The 26873-nt window shown below is 38.9% G+C and overlaps 1 long non-coding RNA gene across 5 annotated transcripts in view; it reads left to right on the forward strand.

Annotated features, from left to right (window-relative positions):
* LOC129646204 (uncharacterized) overlaps positions 1–26873 on the forward strand; it is an 86475-nt gene that overhangs the window by 48081 nt on the left and 11521 nt on the right. The window contains exon 4 of one of the 5 annotated variants that reach the window (XR_008711765.1): positions 18706–18728. The exons of 3 other annotated variants lie outside the window; for them this stretch is intronic. This is a non-coding gene — a long non-coding RNA (uncharacterized LOC129646204). Of the gene's footprint in view, positions 1–9324; positions 9348–18705; positions 18729–26873 lie in introns of those variants that run through there. One more of the 5 variants, XR_008711766.1, reaches the window with a different exon arrangement.

Raw genomic sequence — 26873 nt, forward strand, 5'->3', positions numbered from 1 at the left:
AAGCAAAATGATGCCCAGATCTTTTGATACCTATCTTGCTAACTTGAGCTTCATTTGTTTACTAGTGTTCTGGAGATAAGCCATGTTGTCGGACTCCTTTGGTTTATGGCTAAGCAAGCAAAATACTATTTAAAGACAAGATGCTTCTGTTGATTCCATCAGCGTAATCTATTTATGTCTCACTTAATTTCCTCTGGTCCTTTACTGAGTGTCTATGACAGGATTGTAATATAAGATTTGTACAGCTGCTGGCTCTGTTAGCAAAGCACTTGGTACCCCACAGTTATGAGGCCCTGAGAATTTGTTAGCTCCTTGAAGTCTTGTGGGTTTTTAGACTCACAAATCCTAAATGTAAGAAATTGTCAAAGTAATCTCCCATAGACCAGGAATTTAGGTCAGAAAATACTCCAAATCCCTCAGACAGAAAAAGCTATAAATCTTTTAGGTTTCTTTGGAGGGTCTGAAGAGAGGTGATGTATTTAAATCTGAGGATTACATGGCAAAAGTATATTAGCTTGGCAAATTCCTGCCATGATGCTACCCTCCTGGGGAGAGCAAGTCCATCTATGATACATTATATCTCTGGGAAAACACAAAACTGCTGATTCCTTTCCATTACCCTGGCCCCTTTCAAGGCTCCTCCAAAGCCTCTGCAGAAATATCCAGTTGCCTTGGGTAGAAAAAACAGACCAAAAAGATTTAGCCAAAAAGGTTATGAGATTGAAACTTTTTATCTTTTTACCTTCAACTCTTTGGTGATGGGGTATACTTTACATTCCTCATGGGTAAATCATTCACACCCTTCTGTGTGCCCATCCTCTCTGCCCAAGGTCAGAAAAAGGGATCTTCTTATAAAAAAAAAAAACAAACACACTTTATCTAACAGTAGATTATTCACATTAAATCTTCAGCATAACCCAGTTGTTAAACAGATAAACCAAAATATTTCTAAGGAGTAATCTGGCATTTCTCAGGGAATCTGCCAGATTCTGCTTCTCTGCACCCTAGCCTAGCATTCTCAGGGCAGAAGCTGGGTGGTCAAAGGGCTGGACAACTTTTATTTTCTGTCTCAGGGATCACTGAGTTTCAGTGCCTCATCTCTAACATCTTGGAAACTGAAACCTGGTTTTTATAAATTGTTTGTCTGTTTTTCTTTGATTTGTTCTTTCTTCCTTCTTTACTCCCCCCCCACCCCACCCTTTTTTTTTTTTTTTTTTTTTTTTTTTTCAGTTGTTTCAAACAGAGAATAAATCTGGCTGGAAGCAGAATTCCTTCTTTTGGTTTAGGCTTTCCTGATAGCGCAGCTGGTAAAGAATTCACCTGTAAAGAATAAGACCCTGGTTTGGTCCCTGGGTCAGGAAGATCCCCTGGGGAAGGGATAGGCTACCCACTCCAGTATTCTTGAGCTTCCCTGGTGGCTCAGACGGTAAAGATTCCACCTGCAATGCGAGAGACCTGGGTTGAATCCCTGGGTTGGGAAGAGCCCCTGGAAGAGGGCATGGCAACCCACTCCTGTATTCTTGCCTGGAAAATCCCCATGGACAGAGGAGCCTGGCAGGCTACAGTTCATGCAGTAGCAAAGAATCGGACATGACTGAGTGACTTTCACTTCACTAAATATCTTGTAGGAAATCTCATCAAAGTGAGATTAAATAGCATGAAAAAGTGAAGGACCAAGACTGGTAGATTTCTGGTGAAACCTACCTGTTCTACATGAAATAAAAATTATGCATGTACTCAGGGCTTCCCTGGTGGCTCAGCTGGTAAAGAATCCACCCGCAGTGCGGAAGAACTGGGTTCGATTCCTGGGTTGGGAAGATCCCCTGGAGAAAGGAAAGGCTACCCACTCCAGTATTCTGGCCTGGAAAATTCCATGGACTGTATAGTCTATGGGGTCACAAAGAGTCAGATACAACTGAGCAACTTTCACTTTCAGTCAATGTTTATTTAAAATAATCATACTCTGAGACTTATCTTATCAAATTACATAATACGTAATATAATCTGAGTCTGGGTGACAGACAAGGCCTATGTGACTTGAAGCTATTTACTCATTTATTCATTCAACAACCAACAATTCAATCAATAAGTATTTATTGATCACCTAGCTTATGCTGGGCTCTACTCAAGGTCCTGGGAATAAGGCAAAATAAAACAGGCTGTCAGATTCTTTGTGTTCACGTAGTTGACATAATAATGAGGAGATATGCAGAAAATACTCACATAGGGAAACAAATAAATAAGATCACTGCTGCTGCTGCTAAGTCGCTTCAGTCGTGTCCGACTCTGTGCGACCCCATAGACGGCAGCCCACCAGGTTCCCCCGTCCCTGGGATTCTTCAGGCAAGAACACTGGAGTGGGTTGCCATTTCTTTCTCCAATGCATGAAAGTGAAAAATGAAAGTGAAGTCGCTCAGTCGAGTCCAACTCTTAGCAACCCCATGGACTGCAGTGTTCCAGGCTCCTCCGTCCATGGGATTTTCCAGGCAAGAGTTCTGGAGTGGGATGCCATTGCCTTCTCCTAAGATCACTGCAGATAGTGTTAAGTGCCATGAAGAAGATATAACAGTGCAGTGAGACAGAAAGTGACTGGTGGTAGGGATGAGAGGAAGTTCTACTTTGGCTGGCTCCTCAGGAAAGTCCTCTCTGAAGAGTTGGCATTTGAGTTTAGACTTGAAATACCAAAGGAAAAACCATGTGACAGTGTGGAATGGGTTAGAGATAAGGGAGATATTCCAAACAAAGGGAAGAGCAAATGCAGAAACCCCAGGAGGGGATAGAGCCATGTGCATTTGTGGGGTATAGCAAAGGCCAATGTGATTGGTGGCAGGGGAAGAGAGGAAGAGTGGTATGAGATGAGTCTAAGAGCTAGCAAGGAGGCCTCTTTGGCCATGGCAAGGCACTTGAAAATTACAGTCATTCCAACAGGAAACCAGTAGAAAGTTGTGGTATAATCAGATTTATGCTTTAAAAAATCAACTCTGGCTGCTGTGTGAGACCAGCAGGGTCCAAGTGAGATATGATGAAAGCCTAGACCACAATTGTATCATTGGAATAGATGAGAAGTGATCATGTTTAGAATATATTTTACAGATAGAGCTTATAGTACTTGATAAAGGATGGGTTGTGAGACATGAAAGAAAACCAGGATTCAGAAATGTTTGTGGCCTGACATACTGGCATGATGGAGGTAGCATTTTCTGAGTGGGGAAAATCTGGTGGATGAGCAGCCTTTTAGAAGTTGCCCAATGCCCAGATGAGTATATCAGTTTAGTAGTTGGATATGCAAGTTTGGAGCTGATGAGAGAGGCCCCAGTTAGAGAAAGAGATTTAGGGTAACTAGCACATTTGGAGATTGCCTACTGAAAAAACTATATAAAAAGAAGAGAACTGAGGACAAGGCTTAAGTCACTCCACTTTTAGAAATCAAGAGGAGAAGAAGCTGGGCCAGCTAAAGGCATTCAGAAATAGCAACAATTAAGGTGGAAAAAAAATTCCAAAAACAAAGTATTTCCAGAAAGAAGTGATGTTCATCTGTGGTAGGAGCCACGGAGAGATCAAATACCATGAAATCAGAGAAACAACCATTGAACTTGGCAAGATGGAAATTGTGATCTTGATATGAGTTACTCAGTGGAGTGGTGGGGAATTCAGACTAAGAAGTTAGAATGGAATAGTAAGAAAGCAGAAACAGTAAGTATAGAAATCCTGTTTGCTCTGGCTTTCATATCCCTCTACTTGAGGATCCAGACATATGTGCATTTTGTGTTTTAAATAAATTGTGTCCACAAGAAAGTCAGTCAGCTTGTGTCAGCCATCTCCAATGGTACCTTGTGCAACCTCTTTAGTAGATATTAAACTAAAAAAGAGTCTTGTTTAGAGTTCAAATATATAGGGTTTGGAAATTGAATTGAATCGTGTTTCTCTTATGAATGTCCTTTATTTAAAGTGCTGGAGTGTTTTTTCCAAATTTATTTCATTATTATTTTGTTTTTATTCAATACTTGATTCAATCAAAAGGTATATGTAATTGTATTATTTATATGTTAGAATTTATGAAGAAAATAAATACTCATGTGTCCTCCACCCAGTTTAAGAACTATATGGTTATTAATATTTTTGCATCTATAATAACTGAGATCCCCCCTCTGTCATTATCCTGACTTACCCTCTCCCTACTGATGATTACTATCCCAAATTTAATTTTTCCCTTGATTAAAAAACTAGCTTTATCATATACATATATATCCCTAAACAACATATTATTTAATATTTAGTCGATCTCTGTGGGATATGGGAGTATTATAAGCCATTTTCCTTCGTAGAAATAGCAAGTTAGGTGACTGTATGATTTACCCAAGGCCAAGAAAACCAACTGAAACCAGGGCCAAATATAGTTACTCTTTCTTGATTCAGAACATGTGTACACGTGTGCTCAGTCGCTTCAATTGTGTCCAACACTTTGCGACCCTATGGATCATAGTCCCTCAGGCTCCTCTGTCCCGGGGATTCTCCAGGCAAAAATACTGGAATGAGTTGTCATGCCCTCCTCCAGAGGATCTTCCCGACTCAGTGATCAAAGCCGTGTTCCCTGTGTCTCCTGCATTGCAGGCAGATTCTTTAGCACTGAGCTACTGGAGAAACTCAATTCAGAACATGTCATGTTAATACTCACAAGAGCTAGTACTACAACAAAACGTCACAGTGGAAGAGTCATTCTTTCCAGCATAGTCCAAACACAACCTCAGAATCCTTTTACTCAATACATCAGGCATTCACTGCTAATTTCTTAGAGTTTTTAAAGAAAAGCTATATTTGATCAGAAAGTTCTGTTGAATAATAAGGAATACAATTATTAACCCCATTCCTAAGGGTGAGATTTCTAACTCATTTTAATATTTAAAATTATTTTTAATAACCAATTTATTTGATGTAAATCAACTCATATTGCAAGACGAGAATGATGTCTTTCTCTCATTTGAAAATCAGTAATAACATTTCACCTATGAGAATTTATATGCCCTAGTTTGCTAATGAAAGTAGTATTTCTATATTTTGTTGTAACAGAATTATAGAGTCTTAGTATTAAAAGTGAAAATATGCTATTCCTGCTCTTTTCATAGATGAGATTTCCTGACTTCAATTAGTAGACTTCACCACACCCAAGATTCTTTGACCTATCTATTCTCAGTCCAAGAGATTTAAGCTTTAATTCAATAGTTCAATTGATACATTCACCTTGAGGCAAATCTCTATGTTGTGTACTAGATGTAGTATTGGGTTTCTACATCATTCCCAAAATGAAACTGCTGCTTTATCCCCCAGCTCATGGGCATCCTTGTCTTACACATGGTCTCATCAATTTCTTCTGAAAATAGAACCCACTTTCCTATGGATAACCCATTATATATGATAACTGGAGGCCACATGACTTGTCCTGGCCAATGAAAAAAACTCTTGCCCCAGGAAAAAGTGCTTGGATCAAAAATGATTAAGTGACCCAAGGTTGGTTAATCTAACCCAACATGAAAGCTTTTCTATTAATAAAAGTGCTACCAAAAAAAAAAAAGATATTGTCTTTCTTTGAGAGGTTTTAAACTCATAAGATATGTGTTGTGAAGTAGTTAACAGCTAGGATATAAGTTTTCTAATGCTGACGGACATTCTGCCTGCCTTTGAGAGTCATTTGAGAGAAAATTTCCAAAAACTAGAAATATAGAACCTTTATAATATCATTGAAATTTCCTATCTTATCATGCCTAAAATTATTCTTGTTCTATGGACTTTTAGCTAAATAACCTAAAAGAATTTTTCCCTTCTATGGTTTGAGTGGAATTTCTTTTACTGTCACGGAAACAGCCATGGCTAATACATAAATTTGTACATGAAAATGGAATGTGGCAGGCAATAGGCCTTAAATTGAGGAGTTGACTGAGTCCAGGTGCAATGATATGTGGTCATGAAACAGTTGATTAAACTTGTGTGCGTTTTGTTTGGGGATATAAATCATGTGCTTACCCAGGCTGTAGCTTCTGGGACCTTTGTAAAAAAGATACCTGGGACTTCTGCTTCTGGCCACAATGAAATACTGTACACTGGAATTGTCCTCTTGCCTCATATAAATGAAAAATAAGAAAAGAAACAATACGTTTCATGCCTTGAACAGCAGGCAACAGAGGATAGTAATTCCAAAAGAAAAAAAAACTCAGTGAAGTAAATTGTAAGGCTGCTGTGGTATACTGCCTAGAGAGAGTTTCCAGGATGCGCTGTGGAGAGGGAGAAGAACCCAGCATTCTCCTGAGTTAGAAACCCAAAACGGGGTTCTCAGAGGCCAAGGAAGCTCGAGTTTTGGCAGAGCATTGGAGATAAGGAGAACTGCAATTAAAAAAGAGCTCCCCCCTGATACCAAAACTTCACCTGAGTCCTGATCATTATATGTATATGAGGAAATTCCCTAATGTCCTGAAAAAAGAAAAAAAAAAAACCTTAAGGGAGCAAGTAGACCCAGTGATAGGACCTTGCACCAAGAAGAGCTGGTGTCTCCTCCAGTCAGAGCAGACAAACGGCAAAACGCATGGGGCATCAGACATAATACTCAAAAAAACCCTGACCCACTAGTGGGAAAAATTTAGCCCTGAATTACATGCTAATCTGTTTCTACCTAATAGAGTTTAAAAACAAGCCTCTGAAGATGACAGTGTTACAACGTTCATCTATTAAAAATTAACCTGACCCAGTAAAATCAAGAATATTTTTAACTATATATATATGAATATTCAGCAGCCAGCAAAGTAAAATTTCATTCAGAGAAGCAGGAATAGGACCTTTAATAAACAGAAAATCAAGAAATCAATCAAAATGGAAACAGAAATGTCACAAATGATAGAATTAGTAAACATGAACGTGAAAATGACTGTCACATCTATGAGCTTCCCTGGTGGCTCAGTGGGTAAAGAATCCACCTGCAATGCAGGAGACACAAGAGACACAGGTTCAATCCCGGGGTTGGGAAGACACCCTGGAGAAGGAAATGGCCAGTATTTCCATGCCAGTATTTTTGCCTGGAAAATCCCACGAACAGAGGAGGCTTGTGGGCTATAGGCCAAAGGGTCACAAAGAGTCAGACACAACTGATGACTAAGCAGAGCACATCACAGCTATATTCCATTTGTTCACAAATGTAGTTCAGTTCAGTCGTTCAGTTGTCTCTGACTCTTTGCAACCCCATGAACCGTAGTACACCAGGCCTCCCTGTCCATCACCAACTCCCAGAGTCCACACAAACCCATGTCCATTGAGTTGGTGATGCCGTCTAACCATCTCATCCTCTGTCATCCCCTTCTCCTCCTGCCCTCAATCTTTCCCAGCATAAGGGTCTTTTCAAATGAGTCAGCTCTTCGCATTAGGTGGCCAAAGTATTGGAGTTTCAGCTTCAACATCAGTCCTACCAATGAACACCTAGGACTCATCTCCTTTAGGATGGAGTGGTTGGATCTCCTTGCAGTCCAAGGGACTCTCAAGAGTCTTCTCCAACACCACAGTTCAAAAGCATCAATTCTTCGGCACTCAGCTTTCTTCACAGTCCAACTCTCACATCTATACATGACCGCTGGAAAAACCATAGCCTTGACTAGACGGACCTTTGTTGGCAAAGTAATGTCTCTGCTTTTTAATATGCTGTCACAAATGTAGAGAAAACATAAATATGTTAAGGAAAAACATGAAAGACATTACAATGAGCCAAACCGATCTTTTAGATATAAACAATACAGCATCAGAGATTAAACATACCTGAAAGAAATTGCAACCCAAAGTAATGTGACAAATAATACCTTTATATGGAATCAGTTTCCACCATTCTCCACATTAACTCCATTTCCTCATAATGTGCCCATTAGTAGTATCCACTATATTGAGTGTTTTAACAATTAAGTGAGCTAATAAATGTAACTCAAAGCAACCCTTCCCATCTAAAAATAACTCATTAATATTAGCTACTAATAATAGTGTAGGGGAGCAAAATTTGCCACCTCAAAGTGTTTCGCTCTGGCATGAGGATTAATTTAGACTGATTATTTTTAAAAAACAGAAGACTCAGAAAGTTTTTCTTGTTACCTCCCCCTTAACTGCCTAAAAGAATTTAAAGAGTCCCTTCTAGGAATAGAGTTATCATCAGAGAGAGCTACGAAAGATATGGACTAGATGTGGTTGGGAGAAAAACTTGGCAAGGTCCACTCTGTGTCCCATTGTCTCTACATGGCATAGTGAACATTTGTTTACCAAACATTTGCATTTCCATCTCCATGTGAATTACCTTCCTCACCTTTAAAGTCTTAAACCACTACCCCAGCGTTTTTGTCTTTAGCTGAAGATGGTCTTTAAGGTGAGGGCTTTGGCCATGTTGGCAAGGGCAAGTTTCTCAGTTTTCCTGGGTCTTTCCCATGTATACATATTATTAAACTTGTTTTTTTCCTGTTAATCTGTCTCAGGTCAATTTAATTCTTCATCCATCTATAAGAACCTAGAAAGATAGAGGAAAATTTCTTCCTCTCTGACAGCATAATATATCTTATTTACATATTTCCCCCAGTTGTTTTGCTGTGTTCCAACTCTCTTGATTTCTTAGCTACTATCTGCCTACTTAGACCAATTACCTATCATCATTCTCACCAACACCTCCAGCTTGATTGAACTTCCTTTTGTCATTTGCAGCTAAATATGATAATAATGCTTATCCTTCCCAAAGGCCAGTCTAGTTTCTGCTTTTTTTCCTACTTGGTCTAGTCTGTCCTGCTGTTTATCAAATTCACTGTTCTCTCTCTGACAACAGGGAACCTTAAAAGTCATCCAATTCAATCACTAAAATTCCCATTGTGATAGGTATTATAAAGAGCTTATTTTATTTTTCTAAATTTAAAAGTTTATTTCAGGCAAGATACACTATGCACAAGTCAGTTTTGCAGTTGTTTTCTTTTTCACTGACATAATGAGTTTGACTAAACCCTGAAATACAAACTGCTCTATTTTAGTTTGTTATTTAATATTCATAATATATAACATATCAATAATATGTAAAATAGTGTATTACATAATTTAACTTTGCATGGTATTAAGTATCCAACATCTACCTTGGATTTATAAATGTAAACTCTGCTAACGAAGAATAATAAGTTACTTACTCATTATTACTTACTCATAAGCTGTATACTTACAGCTATACTTTTTGAGCTAAAATTTTATGTGCCCAGAAAGATTTTTATATGGTATCTCATTTCATAATCACAACTCTGCATGTTACTTACTATTGATATCTCTATTTTATAGATGAGAAAATTAAGGTTGAGAAAGGTTAAGTGACATGAAAGTCACATATTCAGGAAGCTGGTGACCCTGGATTCCAATCTGTATCTTTCTGATGCAAAAACCTGAGTTCTTAAACACTCTGCTATATGGGACAAAAATGAGGTAAATACCTTGAACAGAACTAGTACTTTTTATTCCATTTTGAAAAATATGTTACTAAAGCACAAAATAGAAAGATCTGTAAGATTAAGGTTGAGAGAGTTCTGGAAATCTATAGATAGAAATAAATCCTGGAGAGAGAGGACAGCTATACTGTACCTTGAATCATCCATGAAGTCAAAACAAGTATGAGGGCTAACTGTAGTTAGAAATCAATTTTCCTTCTAGTTTTTCATAGTTTCTCTTTCCCCATACTTTAAAGTATCCTAATCTGCTCTCCTACTGTGACTTATTTCTGGTAATGTACAGTTGGAATAACAGCATCCTCACACCTAGTGGGCTGTGTAGCAGTGCATGCTGGGAATAGTAAGGATCATGAGGAACTTTGGAGGTAGAACACAAGCCATCATCGCTTCAAAACGAAGACATCAGCTCTGCTGATGGTGGGAACTAACCAAAGGCAATAACATCAAAGCCACAGGAGCGCCTTCACATGTAAAAGCAAACTCAGTCAGTAGCAGACTAGCAGTGTACTTTGATGAGAAATAGTATGTTTTATTAAAGCAGCTTCTACTGTTTGTTAAAATGTATGCCTTCAACCATAAAATACACATTCATTTGTTTAGCCTGTAAACATGTACTTAGTATCTAGATAGGTACTATACTTTGTACAAGGATGCCTAGAAAGACATAGATAAAAGTCTGAGATCTTTAAATCTTTAGAGTCTAGTATAAAGATCAAATATGTAAATGATCTTTACATTTACAACTATACTTTTTGAGCTAAAATTTTATGTGCCAAGAAAGATTTTTATATGCTACTTCATTTCATAATCACAACTCTACATGCAAAACACTACCAGGAATATACCTACATTTAAACAAAATGGAGTGTATTATTTACCGCAGCAAGGGAGATCTCAACCTCACACCATGTGTAACAAAGGAGAGTCTTACAGGATGTTAGGGAGACTAGATATAGGATGTTGGCCATGTTCATTGAGGGGAAGACTCAGGGAATCAGGTGATTGTTCTGGATTGCATGCTGCCAAAAAAGGGAGCAATTCTATGGTTGGTTATCTTCATACTCTTTAGGAGCAGAGAGGAATGGAATGAGATTAAACCTATAATTAGTTAAGAAGCAGCAGCAAGTCACAGTAGCTGGGAAAGAGAGAGATGTGGCCATTTTTGTGTTTAACATGGTGGTGTTGTTTTTGTTTGTGCTTAGATGTGCTTATGGAGGGATCATGTTTTTGTTTCAACCCATTAAGTGGATTCGCCACAAAGTAACCTCAAACCATCCGGGTGTTCTGTGCAAAAGTTATGTTCAGCAGGAAAACACCATGGCCTGCTGGGGGATAAGGCTGGTTTTTTTCTTTCTCATTACTAACTTACACTATGCCTCGATAAGTGCTAAACTTGAGAAGAATATACAGATGTGGGAGTTAAAAGACTGATAAATTCTGCTTGCAAATGGATGTTCTTGAGAAAAGTGGTTAATGTGAACAGGGTCTTGAAGGATGCACAGGAATTTACTTGGTAAAAGAGAGGTCAGAGGTCATTTCCAAGCAGAAGCAAAATGTGCAGGCAGATGTGGGCACACGCAGCATGATGGGGAACTTTGAGCACTGCAGTATGCTAGAGTGAACTGAGTGGGTGAAATTGAGGTTGTCAGATGGCAGCAGTCAAGTCATGAAAAAGCCTGGACTTTATGCAGCTGGTACTATGGATCCATCAAAAATTATTTGAGTCAGAGAATACCATAATCAGATCTGAGTTTCAAAAGGGAGATTCTGGCAGCCATATGGAGAACAAACTAGTCTGAGGAAAGAAAAGGACAGCGACCAATTAGAACATCAGTTGAAGCAAGAAATGATGACTGCGTAAACTGAATCAGTAGCAATGAGAATGGAAGACATAAGGGACACAAGATACATGTCCAGCATAGAACGACCAGACTCAGAGACTGTATCCTCCACTAAAATATGGAGGATGCGTAAGGCAAGGAGTCGGGTGTAACTACCCAGCACTGTACACCTAACACTAGTACAATATCTGGCATGTGGTAGTTCCTCAATGAATGTTAGTTGAGTGAATAAACAAATTGTGAGAAATGGGTTGGGGAGGATATCAATGAAGGAGAAGCAGATACTTCTAGGTCATGGTGTTGGGTAAATGGTGACTTAATAAACTCAGCTAAAGGAGCATATTTTTGGAGGAAGAAATTAGTTTGATTTTGGACAAATGCACAAAGCAAAATAGTTACTCTTGGCTTTATAAAAATTCTTCAAGGAGTATTTTAAAGATGAAAATAACCTGAAGTGTGTTGATTAGCCATATAAGAACCCAGAGTCCCAAAAGTATTACCATATGTTAAAAGAAGTTAATAAGTTCCTTCCTTGCTGAGAACTATCTTGCAGTAGATAAAAGTTCCAGACTTATTTATTATATTTGGTTACTAAAGCATCAGAATTGAAAAGTAATGGAAAATATAACTGGCTTATGAATGAAAAATTTTTCTTATCTTTATAATAGATTGGAGAAGGCAATGGCACCCCACTCCAGTACTCTTGCCTGGAAAATCCCATGGGCGGAGGAGCCTGGTGGGCTGCAATCCGTGGGGTTGCAAAGAGTCGGACACGACTGAGTGACTTCACTTTCACTTTTCACTTTCATGCATTGAAGAAGGAAATGGCAACCCACTCCAGAGTTCTTGCCTGGAGAATCCCAGGGACAGGGGAGCCTGGTGGGCTGCTGTCTATGGGGTCGCACAGAGTCGGACATGACTGAAGTGACTTAGCAGCAGCACCACCGCAATAGATTTTTTGAGCTTTATTAAGGTATAATTGACATACAATAAATTGCACAAATTTAAAATCTACAATTTGATGTGTTTAGAGATATTTATACATCTGTAAAATTGTCACCACAAATAAGATGAGTATACCCATCTCCTCCAAAAGTTTCTTTGATTCCATTGAAATCCCTCCCTCCCCGACTTCATCACTCCATCCCCCCAAACCCAGTCCCCAGGCAACCACTGATTTACTTTCTCTATATAGAGCAACTTTTAGAATTCAGTGCAGCTTTTAGAATTTTATGTAAATAAAATCCTACAGTATGTCCTCTTTTGTGTCTTACTTCTTTGACATTTACCCATGTTGCATGTATCAAAACTTCACTTATTTTTATTGCTGTGCAGTATTTCATTGTGTGATATGCACACAATTTATAGATTCTCTTGTTGATGGACACTTAGGTTGTGTGATGGTTTTAAAATATGTCCACAAATTCTTTGACACTGTTGTCTTCAAGACATAGAGCCTAATTTCACTTTCCTTTCCAACGTGAACTGAATTTAGTGACTCATTTCTATTTAATAGAATAAAGCAGAAGTAATGGCCTATAGCTTTGGAAACTGGGTTTTATAAGAATTTTGGACTTCCACCTTCCTCTCTCTTGGATCACCTGCTCTGGGGGAAGCCAGTTGCCATGCTGTGAAGCAACTCAAACAGCCCTATAGAGAAACCTATGTAATAAGAAACTGTAGTCTTCTGACAACAGCCATAAGTAAGCCATGTTGGAAGCTAATCCAATTTCAGCCCAGACTTCAGATGACTGTAACCCCTTGACACTTTGGCTGCAACCTCACAGGTGACCCAGAACCAGAACTACCTGGTGAAGCTGCTCCCAAATTCCTGACCCACATAAACTGTGAGACAATAAATGTTTGTTGTTTGAAGTCACTAAAATTATGGGTACTCTGTTACATAGCAACAGGAAACTAATATAAGTTGTTTCAGCCTTGGGGCTATTGCAAGTCAAGCTGCTATGAATATTTGTATAGAAGCATTTGTGTGTGTATATACATATATATGTGAGCTTGTGCTCAGTCATGTGTGACTCTTTGTGACCCCATAAACTATAGCCCTCCTGGCTCCTCTGTCTATGGGATTATCTGGGCAAGAATACTGCAGTAAGTTGCCATTTTCCTCCTCCAGATATATATATATTTTTTTCATTTCTTTTGGTTTACTATATGTTTCACTACAATTGTTAATTTGTATTGTTTTCCATTCAAGTGTCAAGTTGACGCAACAAGGTTATAAGCTCCAGGTATTTATTTAATATTCTACACCATGCTCAGACCATGCTAATTGGCTAGTAAATGATCAATATTTTGAACTGAGATAAATTGAGAACAATAATAACTACTCAAATGACTTTCAGTGAAGGGAGAAAGTGATTCAATGTTGTCGGTAGACATACTGACTGAACCGCCCTTATTTTCACCTTGTGAAAAAATGCATTGATTTGCTTTAGGTCTAGGGAAAGGATGCAGTGTGGAGCCCATAAAAAAAATTTCAGTCCCAGGTGATGTGACTTCTAGTTTGAATGATACACATGAAATGGGGAGAATGAGTCTAACTTCATCCTGATGAAAATCTGAGGTGACGCCTTTCTGAAACCAGAAATAAAATGTACTTTATCACTTTGCCAGAGAGTTTCCTTTCTCTTTCAACTGCTTTTCAACCAGTCTAAGCTGTGCTTAAGGAAACTTACCATGGCATTGAGAATTTAGGTAAGATTTCTCTTCCAGCTCTCAGATACAGCAGGAGAGACCACCTATGTGGAATGCCTTTGTAATGCTCAATAAGTTTCTACAAGTTGAGTTCCTTTATATGGCATGGAAGACACTGAGATTTTTTAAAGGGTGGAAATGTAAGATTTGAAATAGCCAACTGCCAAAAAAAAAAAAAAGTACAGGGGCTGCTACCAAATTTAACCACAATGTACTGAATGACTGTGTTACTAGGAAGTGAGATTCACTCCATTGCAATTCTTGAGAGCTAGTAATAATGGGAACTTACAAAAAATATTCATGAGATTTTCTGTTTTGATTTTCTTGTCCTAATCTTGCTTCCATTCTGCCAAAAATTTGCCTAGGGGAGATTTAGAATTGTTAAAACAGAAATGGAAAGAGGAAAAAATAGTGTTACTATTCAGTTTTTGACACCAAAATTCAGCAAGATTTTTTAGTGCAAACAGTCTCTACACTGCTTTATCTCCTCTTTTAGAAAGCCAAGATTGATAATCCTAGTCATGGTGTTTTGTATAATGGAGTTGCCATCAACACAAGGAGAGGAAGATGGAGAAAACAAACCCATTCTAGACCTGGCTGATCAGAAGTACTGTAGACAGTAGGAAGAAGAGGGAGCGAGAAGCATCAAGCCTGACACCCTCCCTGCCTCACAGACCCCTAGATTAGAAGAAAAGGACTTATTAATCACAGCAATAGCATTAACCAAAATTTCGGTATTTGCATAAACACCTCAAGCCTGAATGCCCACAGTGTGACAGGAATGGCCACCTCATTCCAGCAATGTAATTGACTGTGCTTCCAAGCTTAGGAAACCAGAATCCTTTATAATGGACACTGGACCTGTCTGACCTTCACCCAGGAGATAAACATTGTCTTACTATCCCAGATGTACAAAGATGTATAACAACGTGGAACCCATAGTGGACTGTGGACCAATAATCAGTACTTGACTGAAAAACAAACCTTCAAGATAGGCACATTTCATTCACTTTCCAGAGAATTAAAGTCAGGGTCAAAGAAGCGAAGGAATTCACACTAGGCCCCACAGTGGTACAGTTAGAATTTATACCCAAACCTGACTCCTTCCATGCCTTCTGCCTATCAAACCACTCCCAAGACCCATGCCTGATTATGGTCAATGTTTATGACAAGCCAAAAGTCATGATTGAATTCTTCCAGAGGAAAATTTATATCGGTTTACCATGTTCCCCAGGATGACAAACACTATTTCCTGAAAGATACTTCAGAAGAACTAAACCAAAACTTTATAAATGAATTTAGCATGCCTCCCCTAAATTAGATGTCTCTACAGTAGGACCCCAAATTTTACTTGTCATCAAAAGGCAGAGGGAAAAGAAAGAGCCATTGTCCAGAGTGAAGGAATATCCTAGGAATCCAAATGGAGCATTTGTCTTTTCACAAAATCGAATTGCCACAAACCTGTGAAGAGTAGAAAAACCTATCCTGGAAGGATGGAAAAGAAGAGAGCATTTTGCTTTAACCTAGGCAGATTTTGTAAACTTGTTTCTAAGAGGGCTGCCATCAATTTCTTCCCTCCCTGTATACGTATTTCACTGCTCCTATTTCACTGCTCGCAAGGGAAGTGGTGTCTATTCCTCTTTTTCTACCCTCCCCCTTGAGTCTGAGCTGAACTTACTGAATTCTTTTATAGAAAAATGCAACAGGGACCTCCCTGGTTTCCAATGGCTAAGACTCTGGACTCCCAAAGCAGGGGGACAAAGTTTAATCCCAGGTCAGGGAACTATATCCCAAATGCTTCACCTAAGACCTGACACAGCCAAATAAATAAATAATTGTGCATGTATGGCTGAGTTCCTTTGCTACTCACTTGAAATTTTACAACATTGTGAATTGGCTATACCCCAATACAAAATAAGAAGTTTTAAAAAACAAATATAAAAAAGAAAAGTGCCGCAAAAATGACATTCCAGTACTTCTAAGACTAGGTCATAATAAGTGTTACAGCTTCTGTTCAGGTCTCTTGAAATACCTGCTCTGGGGAAAATGTAAAACGTCTGGCTACTCCAAGATTCTCATGCTGTAAGGAGGCACACACTGGCCTCATGTAGAGACAGATGCCCAGCCATCCACCCGCTTCCAGCCATACCAGCCCATGAAGTGTTAGTTGCTCAGTTGTGTCTGACTCTTTGCAACCCCATGGACTGGGGCTTGCCAGGCTCTTCTGTCCATGGGATTGTCCAGACAAGAATACTGGAGTGGGTTGCCATTTTCTTCTCCATACCAGCCCATACACCAGTCATATAAGCTAAGGAACCATTGTTTACATTGTGAGTTGGAAGTTTAAAGGGGCAATTAAAACTTAAAAATGAATATTTTGCGAAGTTAATAAGATTATAGGGTTACATTTCCAATAATATTTGAAGTCTCTGAAGTTGGTAAACTCATCATTCTAGGGTGGTACATCTCAACTAAGGGCTATTTGCCCTCCAGAGGACACTTGGCCATGTCTAGAGATATGTTTATTGTCACAACTGGGCTTAGGGGTGCTATTGGCTTCTAGTGGGTAGAGACTAGGGATGCTACTAAACATCTTAAGATGCACAGGACCAGTCCCCCGTAACACAGAATTTTCAAGCCCAAATTGTCAATAGTCCCAGAGCTCAAGAATTGTGTTCTAAGATACCACAGGCGATTACATTGAAAAAGTGGTTGGCAATACATTTCTCAAGCAAATATAACTTCTTACCTTTGAAGAGAAATGTTTCTTGTACAAAACAAAAGTTTAAATGTTTATGTCGATTGAAACGGGTGGGTTTGAGTCTGATTCATTAAGATATATTTTTTTCATGTATTTATTTGGCATTTTATATGCAATAGGCAATGTCCTAGGCACTGGGGATTTCAAAGTAAGTTCACTGCCTTCTCCGAGCTACTATCTAACTTGGAGATAGACTGGTCAACAATCACATTACCATAGGATAATTGTAGGACTAGATACTGGAAAACAGGACAAGGAACACTGAAGTCAGCAAAGAATTTAAAATTCAGTCACAGGAGAGAATTTAAAAGAAAAGAGCTCCGGGATGAAACTGTATGGCTAAGTAGAAATATTTTAGACTGGATGCTGGAGAGTAACAGACTTCATAGCAGGGACACCATGAAAAAGCATAGTTGGTGTACAAATCTAATTAGTTTTGGAAAATAAATTGTGATTTCTTTTAATAGTATATGGAACAATTAGGACTTAAATCATATCTAAAGTCATTACAGGCTTCTGAAATTTTGTTTGGAAAAAGTATGGCTGATAATATATATCTCCAAGGAGAAAATCAAGGAAAAGAAGTTCAGAATCGAACTTTCTTCATGGTCTAGAGAAATAAAAAGCATGAAAACAATATAGGATATGGCTAAGAAGAGATTTAAAGCATTGCATTAAAACGCTTTAAATCTTTTTAAGGACCCCAAACCAGCATTAAATGTAAGGGTACAGAATAAAGGAGCATTGCAACCAGCATGTAGGAAGCATTAGATGTAAAAGCACAGGTTTAACTCTGGAAAATAAGTTTGCCTTTGTTGTTGTTAAATTCTTTTTCAGGTTGGAACAATCATTTTTAAAATTCCACTTAGAACCCAGGGGATCTTTATGATAAACAACCTAAAGCCTCTTATGCTATCACATGCCTTCAATTTCCTCACATTTTCCCTTTAGAGATACAAAAAACCCCCTGTGGACTTCAGAATATCTTAAGGACTTTAGTCATACAATATTCAATTTGAAGTGGTATCACTAGTACATTTTTATGATTCGAAAATCATATGGTATGACATTTTTAAATAGGCCCAAAGACTATCATCACATTTTTATAATCATTTGCTGCAGTGATGTATTCTAACACCCAAGAAAATGTACTTGATTTCAAAAGACACATTTCCCTTGGCAAAACACCTGTTTCAAAGTGGAACAAAGCTTCTTTCTTCACAGCATATTCTGAAAGCATGGAATATCCCTGAAGTGGTATATGATAAAGGGTTGTGGACTAACACAGAACCAACACCAGAAACCCACTGCAACCAGGTTGGCCTGGTTATGCTTAACTAGTAGGATCCAGGATCTCTCCCTAGGCACCAAGAAACCCTGTTTTTGAAAAATCAGTTGTTATATAATGATTTCAAAGTAGGTAAGTGGGACTTATGCAAATAAAACTAGTACTTGAGTGTCCCAAATACAAAGTACATGATGTGATGATCTCTGCAGAAAGCAGAAACCCGATCATGCTCCAAAGAGTTCATCTAGATTCCTCAAAAATGTTTCTCAAAGTCTGGTTCTCAGACCACTTGCACTCATAAAATCTGGGTGCAAGACTTTATTAAAAGTTTCTTTTGTGCTGTCTCAGACCTAGTGGATAGGTATATTTAAGTTGATTCTTAGGCATGTTAAAGTTTAAGACCCATATCTTAATGTCAAAAGTCCAGAAAAAAGTTGCATAAGAAAGTTACTTATTTTGCATTGAATTCACTCAATATATATAAAATAATACTGAAAAAATGAATATTTGCTTCTTTAACTAATGGTATTAGAACCCCGCAGCACAGCGCTCCCACCCTCCCACCCCACCCTCATATGAAGGCCTTTTGTGTCCCCTGCCTCTTGTTTGTAGAAAAGCTGAAGTCTCCCAGGCCTCCTGAGTCCCAAAAGAGTAGACTCAAGCAATTAATAATTAGGACAATAGAGTCACAGTCTCTGCCTGATGCACATTCCTGAGCTGTTTTACAGATATTATAAGTGCCACCAGAGGGAGAAAAATAACTGCATGATGACCAGACTGCAGCCATGACATCAGCTGCTCATCTTGAGCTGTACTGAATCTACAGCTAGAACAGTTCCAAGAACTGGGTTTTACAGAATGAGATTAACACTATTGCCCATAATAATTTCTGTCTTTTTTGAGCATCAAAATAACTCTAAGTTGCTCTGCCTATATATGTAAACGGGCAACTAAAACTGCCAGCAAAGAGATGCTACAGACCCATATCACAGCATCTTCCAGTCTAAAAGTAAGGCGCTATATGTCAGCGTGAAGAAATTATGGAAGATGAATCTTTGTCCATAGCCCCATAGTAATGGGATGGTGCTGACAAGTGGGGATTTGTAAGGAGTGTGCGTGTGCGTGCTCAGTTGTGTTTGCAACCCCATGGACTGTAACAGACTCCTCTGTCCATGGGATTTTCCAGGCAAGAATACTGGAGGAGTGGGTTCCCATTTCCTACTCCAGGGGATCTTCCCAACCCAGGGATCAAACCTGAGTCTCCTATGTCTCTTATGCCTCTTGCAGATTCTTCACCACTAGCGCCACCTGGGAAGCCCCTTGAAAGCAACATTTAGCAGGAAAGAGCTCTTTATGGGAAAGAGTTCTCTGCAGGAGAACCATTTGTTTTGTGACTTTAGCAAAGCTGAATTGTAACTAACCTTCAGCTTAGTTACAGGCACCGCCATGTTTCACTCATCTCTAACCCACGCACATCTTCCAAATCTTTCAATCATACAATACCTTGCCTGACTTTTCATTGATCAAAGAAGTAGAAATGAAGAATAAGTAATTAACAGATAATCAGACCTCTTCCCTAGCTTCCCCTTCAGTTACCTCACAAATTGTGTGGACAAGATGGCAGCTAAAGAAACATCATAAAAGACTGACAAGCTTGCACACAGTAAAGGATGGTGATGACTTTGACCCCTTATTGCAATGATTCACTGAGATTACTTCTCTTTTCTCTTTAAAAACGTTCATGACTGAGCAGATTATCTGGAGTTCATTTTGAGGAACATGGAGTCCTCCTTCTTTGGAACACCTTCTTTCCAAACTGCTGGCTTTATGATTAAGAGCAGTGGTTTCTGTTTTCACTAGCACTTGCCTCTAGGATATTGATTTTCAAGCAACAAGCAGCCAGACCTCGGTTTGGTAACAATACTGAGTGTTATTAGCTATGTTTACACGATGGAACATCAACATTTGGCAGAGGGAAACAACTACTGATTCTTTGCTTAAGAAATAAAATATTTCATTATAACATTTGGCAAAGCCAGGAGCCATCATGGTGGGTTTTAATACTATTTCTTCAGTTCCCTTTAGAAGAGTTTGGTGGGGGTGTGTTTCTCTAGACAGAGAAATCTGATTCACAAATATGGTTCCTCTGGAAAACTTTTTTTTTCCTTTTAAAGTAGGAATGTGTCCTGACCCAGGAAAGGATTCTTGATTTAACTTGAGATCCAAAACAACCTGGGGTAACATCATTAAAAAGAGTAAAGTATGATATACTGACAGGATATTTTTCCAGACATGTGAGGTATCATATAAAAACACCAATCTTAAAAGCCATGCTCCCCTATAGGTCTTTTTATCATGCCCCATGACTCCTGGCAAGATGTTATTAATTCTTTGGGCAGCAGGGGTGCATAGTGAAAGGAATTTATATATTCATGACTGAATAAATGAAGTAGATTTCTCTTCCCTCCCAAACTCATTGTTACTGAAGTGGATTCCCGGAAGTGTTGATCCGTTGGTTAGCCAAAAATCTCTGGCTTCATGGATATACATAAGCTCGAACAGATTGTACTTAGTGCCAATTTGGGGTCACGAGAAAAATGAGTGAGCAGAAGAAACTGCAATGAGAAAAAGCCCCAAGAGAGCAGACATGAGATAGAGACAGAGAAGAGACCACAAAGTCTCTGAAAGACTTAGGTTGATTTTCTAGCGCTAGTTGACATGAGACCCGGCTGAATGCCAGTAGGTGTTCTTGTATTCCATGAGACCTCTGAGTAGCCCCATTCCCCTTTTGTTCCTTTGATGTGAGCTATTTATTGGGTCTCTGTTCTTACAACCTGGAAAAGAAAAATAGGGTCCCTTACAGAATATGATGAATAATTGTGTTACAAACTATTTACAATGGGAATCTGCCACTTTACTCTGCTTCATGAATAGCCTGGCCTCTCTGACCTATCTCCTGGGCCTTTTATCCACATTTTGTTGCTTTTCTTGTGGATAAGAATTACACAGAGAAGAAGGTATTTGAACTCAAATCACACTGTTTTAACTTGAGCAAATATTGTCTTTAATCAGTTGAACTCCCTTTAAGGAATGGAAACTAACAATTAAGTACAATTGCATGTGCAAAGATCTTTACATCATTAGTTCTTTAGTCCTCACGACTTTGTAAGGTTCAGACTCAGGGAGGTCTATTGGCTTGTTCAATGATCCAAGTTAGAAAATGTTAATGTTTACATTGTAATCTACGTCTCTATTTCTTAGTTCAAAACTTTTTCAACGAGATGAGTGACTCACAAAATACAGTACGTTGATTAAATATATGCTATCCAAGATTATTTTAAATATATTATGAATAAATATTTTATAAAGTTACACAGTTACTTTAATATATTAGAAAAATAATTAGAATCAGATCTTAGTGAATATATATATATATACATGTATATAGTAAATAATAGTACAGATGGCATGTAGATATGACAAAAATCTTAGAGAGATGATTGAAATTTCAAACTTTCATCAAGTTCATATCAAGTTCCTGTGAAATTATAAACATCTTGAAAATCCATTCAAAAGTGATCCAGTGGCCATATTAAATTCAGATCTGGATGTAAACTAAATATGTCAGGAAAGAAGTCTGTCTCCATATTATGTTGAAATGGTTCATGTATAGAAAGCATTGTTGCATTTTTTTCAAAATTTCATTAGTGTCATTGCTATTGAAGATATTAAAATATAAAAATACAATATTTCTCTGCATCTAATACATGTGCATCAAAATTTTTGAGTAATAATATAAGCAAACATTATAAACTGTTCTAAAGTTTTAGCAGATATTAAAAACACTTAAGCATACACTCAACAACTTTGAACATTTTGAGAAGGGTTTCCAGGTAAATGATAAGACAGGGAGCTTCGTGACATTGTACAGGAGACAGAGATCAAGACCATCCCCATGGAAAAGAAATGCAAAAAAGCAAAATGGCTGTCTGGGGACAGCCTTACAAATAGCTGTGAAAAGAAGAGAAGCGAAAAGCAAAGGAGAAAAGGAAAGATACAAGCATCTGAATGCAGAGTTCCAAAGAATAGCAAGAAGAGATAAGAAAGCCTTCCTCAGCATTCAATGCAAAGAAATAGAGGAAAACAACAGAATGGGAAAGACTAGAGATCTCTTCAAGAAAATTAGAGATACCGAGGGAACATTTCATGCAAAGATGGGCTCGATAAAGGACAGAAATGGTGTGGACCTAACAGAAGCAGAAGATGTCAAGAAGAGGTGGCAAGAATACACAGAAGAACTGTACAAAAAAGATCTTCATGTCCCAGATAATCACGATGGTGTGATCACTGACCTAGAGCCAGACATCCTGGAATGTGAAGTCAAGTGGACCTTAGAAAGCATCACTACAAACAAAGCTAGTGGAGGTGATGGAATTCCAGTTGAGCTATTTCAAATCCTGAAAGATGATGCTGTGAAAGTGCTGCACTCAATATGTCAGCAAATTTGGAAAACTCAGCAGTGGCCACAGGACTGGAAAAGGTCAGTTTTCATTCCAATCCCAAAGAAAGGCAATGCCAAAGAATGCTCAAACTACCACACAATTGCACTCATCTCACACACTAGTAAAGTAATGCTCAAAATTCTCCAAGCCAGTCTTCAGCAATACGTGAACCGTATACATGAACTTCCTCATGTTCAAGCTGGTTTTAGAAAAGGCAAAGGAACCAGAGATCAAATTGCTAACATCCGCTGGATCATGGAAAAAGCAAGAGAGTTCCAGAAAAACATCTATTTCTGCTTTATTGCCTATGCCAAAGCCTTTGGCTGTGTGGATCACAATAAACTGTGGAAAATTCTGAAAGAGATGGGAATACCAGACCACCTGACCTGCCTCTTGAGAAATCTGTATGCAGATCAGGAAACAACAGTTAGAACTGGACAGGGAACAACAGACTGGTTCCAAATAGGAAAAGGAGTACATCAAGGCTGTATATTGTCACCCTGCTTATTTAACTTAGATGCAGAGTACATCATGAGAAACGCTGGACTGGAAGAAACACAAGCTGGAATCAAGATTGCTGGGAGAAATATCAATAACCTCAGATATGCAGATGACACCACCCTTATGGCAGAAAGTGAAGAGGAACTCAAAAGCCTCTTGATGAAAGTGAAAGTGGAGAGTGAAAAAGTTGGCTTAAAGCTCAACATTCAGAAAACAAAGATCATGGCATCCGGTCCCATCACTTCATGGGAAATAGACAGGGAAACAGTGGAAACAGTGTCAGACTTTATTTTTGGGGGCTCTAAAATCACTACAGATGGTGATTGCAGCCATGAAATTAAAAGACGCTTACTCCTTGGAAGGAAAGTTATGACCAACCTAGATAGCATATTCAAAAGCAGAGACATCACTTTGCCAACAAAGGTCCATCTAGTCAAGGCTATGCTTTTTCCTGTGGTCATGTATGGATGTGAGAGTTGGACTGTGAAGAAGGCTGAGCACCAAAGAATTGATGCTTTTGAACTGTGGTGTTGGAGAAGACTCTTGAGAGTCCCTTGGACTACAAGAAGATCCAACCAGTCCATTCTGAAGGCGATCAGCCCTGGGATTTCTTTGGAAGGAATGATGCTAAAGCTGAAACTCCAGTACTTTGGCCACCTCATGCGAAGAGTTGACTCATTGGAAAAGACTCTGATGCTGGGAGGGATTGGAGGCAGGAGGAGAAGGGGACGACAGAGGATGAGATGGCTGGATGGCATCACTGACTCAATGGACATGAGTCTGAGTGAACTCCGGGAGTTGGTGATGGACAGGGAGGCCTGGCGTACTGCGATTCATGGGATCGTAAAGAGTTGGACATGACTGAGCGACTGAACTAACTAACTAACTAATGTTATAATGAAGGTCAAGGGACTTCAACTTCTAAAGAAATATAATAATCCTTCAGTGGTATGCCTGGTGTGTCATACTCAAATGATGAAATGGATCTGGGAAACTAAAATGACCAAGAAATCAAAATGGTTAGTTACCAAACTCTCTGAACACAAACCACAGGAACATTCTCAGCCAAATAGAATATCCTTCTCATATTAAGTCTGAATATCCTTCAGACTGAAATGTGCCATTAAGGGGATTTCTGACACTGAATACTTATAGATGCATGGGGGCCAGAGTATAGTGGCATAGGACCGGATTAAGAAGCAGTCCTGATTCTATTCTCCTAGTTCTATCCTCTATTGAGAGTCTTTGGGTAAAGCTTTCATCATCCGAAGTCTCCATTTCATTGTATCAGAAGCCATGAATAAAAATATCTACATGCTTAGGTCAAAAGATTATTGTTAAGGTTCATTTTACATTGTGATGTGCTACCTGCTAAGCAATGTTATAAAAAAAAAAAGAAAAATAGTTTAAAAGAAGGCTTACATTTTCTTCCTTATAATGAGCTTTACTTGCCTTACTTTCTCCTATTGGTGTATTTCTTTTAAGAAGGGCAATTATTCTGGAACACAGAATAGCATTCAAAATTTGAAAGTTGGGAGAGTAGCATTGAAGCTTATACGTTATCATATGTAAAGTAGGCAACAGCTTTTGACTGTGCAGATCATAACAAACTGCGGAACATTGTTAAAGTGATGGGAATACCACACCACCTTACATGTCTCCTAAAGCTGAGCGCCAAAGAATTGATGCTTTTGAACTGTGGTGATGGAGAAGACTCTTGACTGTCCCTTGGACTGCAAGGAGATCCAACCAGTCCATCCTAAAGGAAATTAGTTCTGAATATTCATTGGAAGGACTGGTGCTGAAGCTGAAACTCCAATACTTTGGCCACCTGATGTGAAGAACTGACTCACTGGAAAAGACCCTGATGCTGGGAAAGATTGAAGGCAGTAGGAGAAGGGACAATAGAGGATGAGATGGCTGGATGGCATCACCGACTCGATGGACATGAGTTTGAGTAAGCTCCGGGAGTTGGTGGCGGACAGGGAAGTCCGGCATGCTGCAGTCCATGGGGTCACAAAGAGTAGGACACGAATGAGTGACTGAACTGAACTGAACTGAGAAACCTGTATGCGGGTCAAAAAGCAACAGAACCAGACATAGAACAGAGGACTGGCTCAAAATTGGGAGAGGAGTAAGACAAGGCTGTATCTCGTCACCCTGTTGATTTAACTTATATGCAGAGTACATCATATGAAAGGCCAGACTGGATGAATTACAAGCTGGAATCAAGATTGCCAGGAAAAATACCAACAACCTCAGATATGCAGATGATACCAGTCCACTGGCAGAAAGCAAAGAGGAACTGAAGAGCCTCTTGATGAGGGTGAAAGAGGAGAGTGAAAATGCTGGTTTAAAACTCAACATTTGAAAACCTAAGATCATGGCATCTGGTCCCATCATGTCATGGAAAAGCAGAAGGGGAAAAAGTAGAAACAGAGACAGATTTTGGTTCCCAAAATCACCCCTGCAGTGAGTGCAGCCATGAAATTAAAAGATGGTTGCTCCTTGGAAAGAAAACTATGACAAACCTACACAGTGCATTGAAAAGCAAAGACATCACTTTACTGACAAAGGTCCATGTAGTCAAAGCTATGATTTTTCCAGTAGTCATGTACAGATGTGAGAGTTGGACCATAAAGAAGGCTAAGCACTGAGGAATTGATGATTTTGAACTGTGGTGCTGGAAAAGAGTTGAGAGTCCCTTGGACTGCAAGGAAATCAAGACAGTCAATCCTAAAGGAAATCAGTCCTGAATACTTATTGGAATGACTGATGCTGAAGCTCCAAAACTTTGGCCACCTGATGGGAAAAGCTGACTCATTAGAAAAGACCCTGTTGCTGGGAAAGATTGAGGGCATGAGGAGAAGGGGACAACAGAGGATAAGATGGTTGGATGTCATCACTGATTCAATGGACATGAATTTGAGCAAACCCCAGGAGATATTGAAGGGCAAAGAAGCCTGGCATGCTGCAGTTCACAGGGTTGCAAAGAGTTGCACATGAATTAGCAACTACACAACAACAACAAAATAGATAGCTAGTGGGAAGTTTGCAACAGCCTGATGGGGTGGGTTGCGGTGAGAGGTGAGGAGAGGTTCAAGAGGGAGGAAATATATGTATTATGGCTGATTCTCATTGTTGTATGGAAGAAGCCAACACAATATTGTAAAATAATTATCCTCCAATGAAAAATAAATTTGTAAAAAATTTAAGGTTGGGGACATGTTTACAATGGGAGATAGGGAAATCCTATATTAAAGAAGGGATTGTTTTTTCAAAGACCCATTACAGCAGATTAGGTGGTTTACTGGATGAGATGGTCCAGCTTAAAAAACTGCACTTGGAATTCTAAGCAGAAATGTGTTTATCTTTCACAACATAGGCTCCACTAGCCTAGTGAACTATTTGAAGTAAGGAATTCATGCTCTGCATCTGGCTCATGCCAGTCATCACTAGCTAGTTTGAAAATGCTGCCTCTCCTTTCTTTTTATTGACAACGTGGAGCTTGCTGAGGTTCTGAAAGTCTGTGTAATTGTTTTGTTTTCTAAGTCCTCATAGAGTATTTTTTCAAGGTAATATCATTCTAGAAGAAGCTTTAATCAACAGGCTTGCCAAGTGAGATGGATGCTCAGTTACATGTAAATATAAAAGGGCTTTTTTTTCCTGTTTAATTACCTTAGAAATAGTTCTGTATGCCTTGATATACTGACTTCACTTTTACCTAAGATAAACACTGCCCTTGAAAATCACTTGATACCTTTTGCCCTTGGTTAG

The sequence above is a fragment of the Bubalus kerabau genome, chromosome 3, assembly GCF_029407905.1.
Source record: "Bubalus kerabau isolate K-KA32 ecotype Philippines breed swamp buffalo chromosome 3, PCC_UOA_SB_1v2, whole genome shotgun sequence".
Lineage (NCBI taxonomy): Eukaryota > Metazoa > Chordata > Mammalia > Artiodactyla > Bovidae > Bubalus > Bubalus kerabau.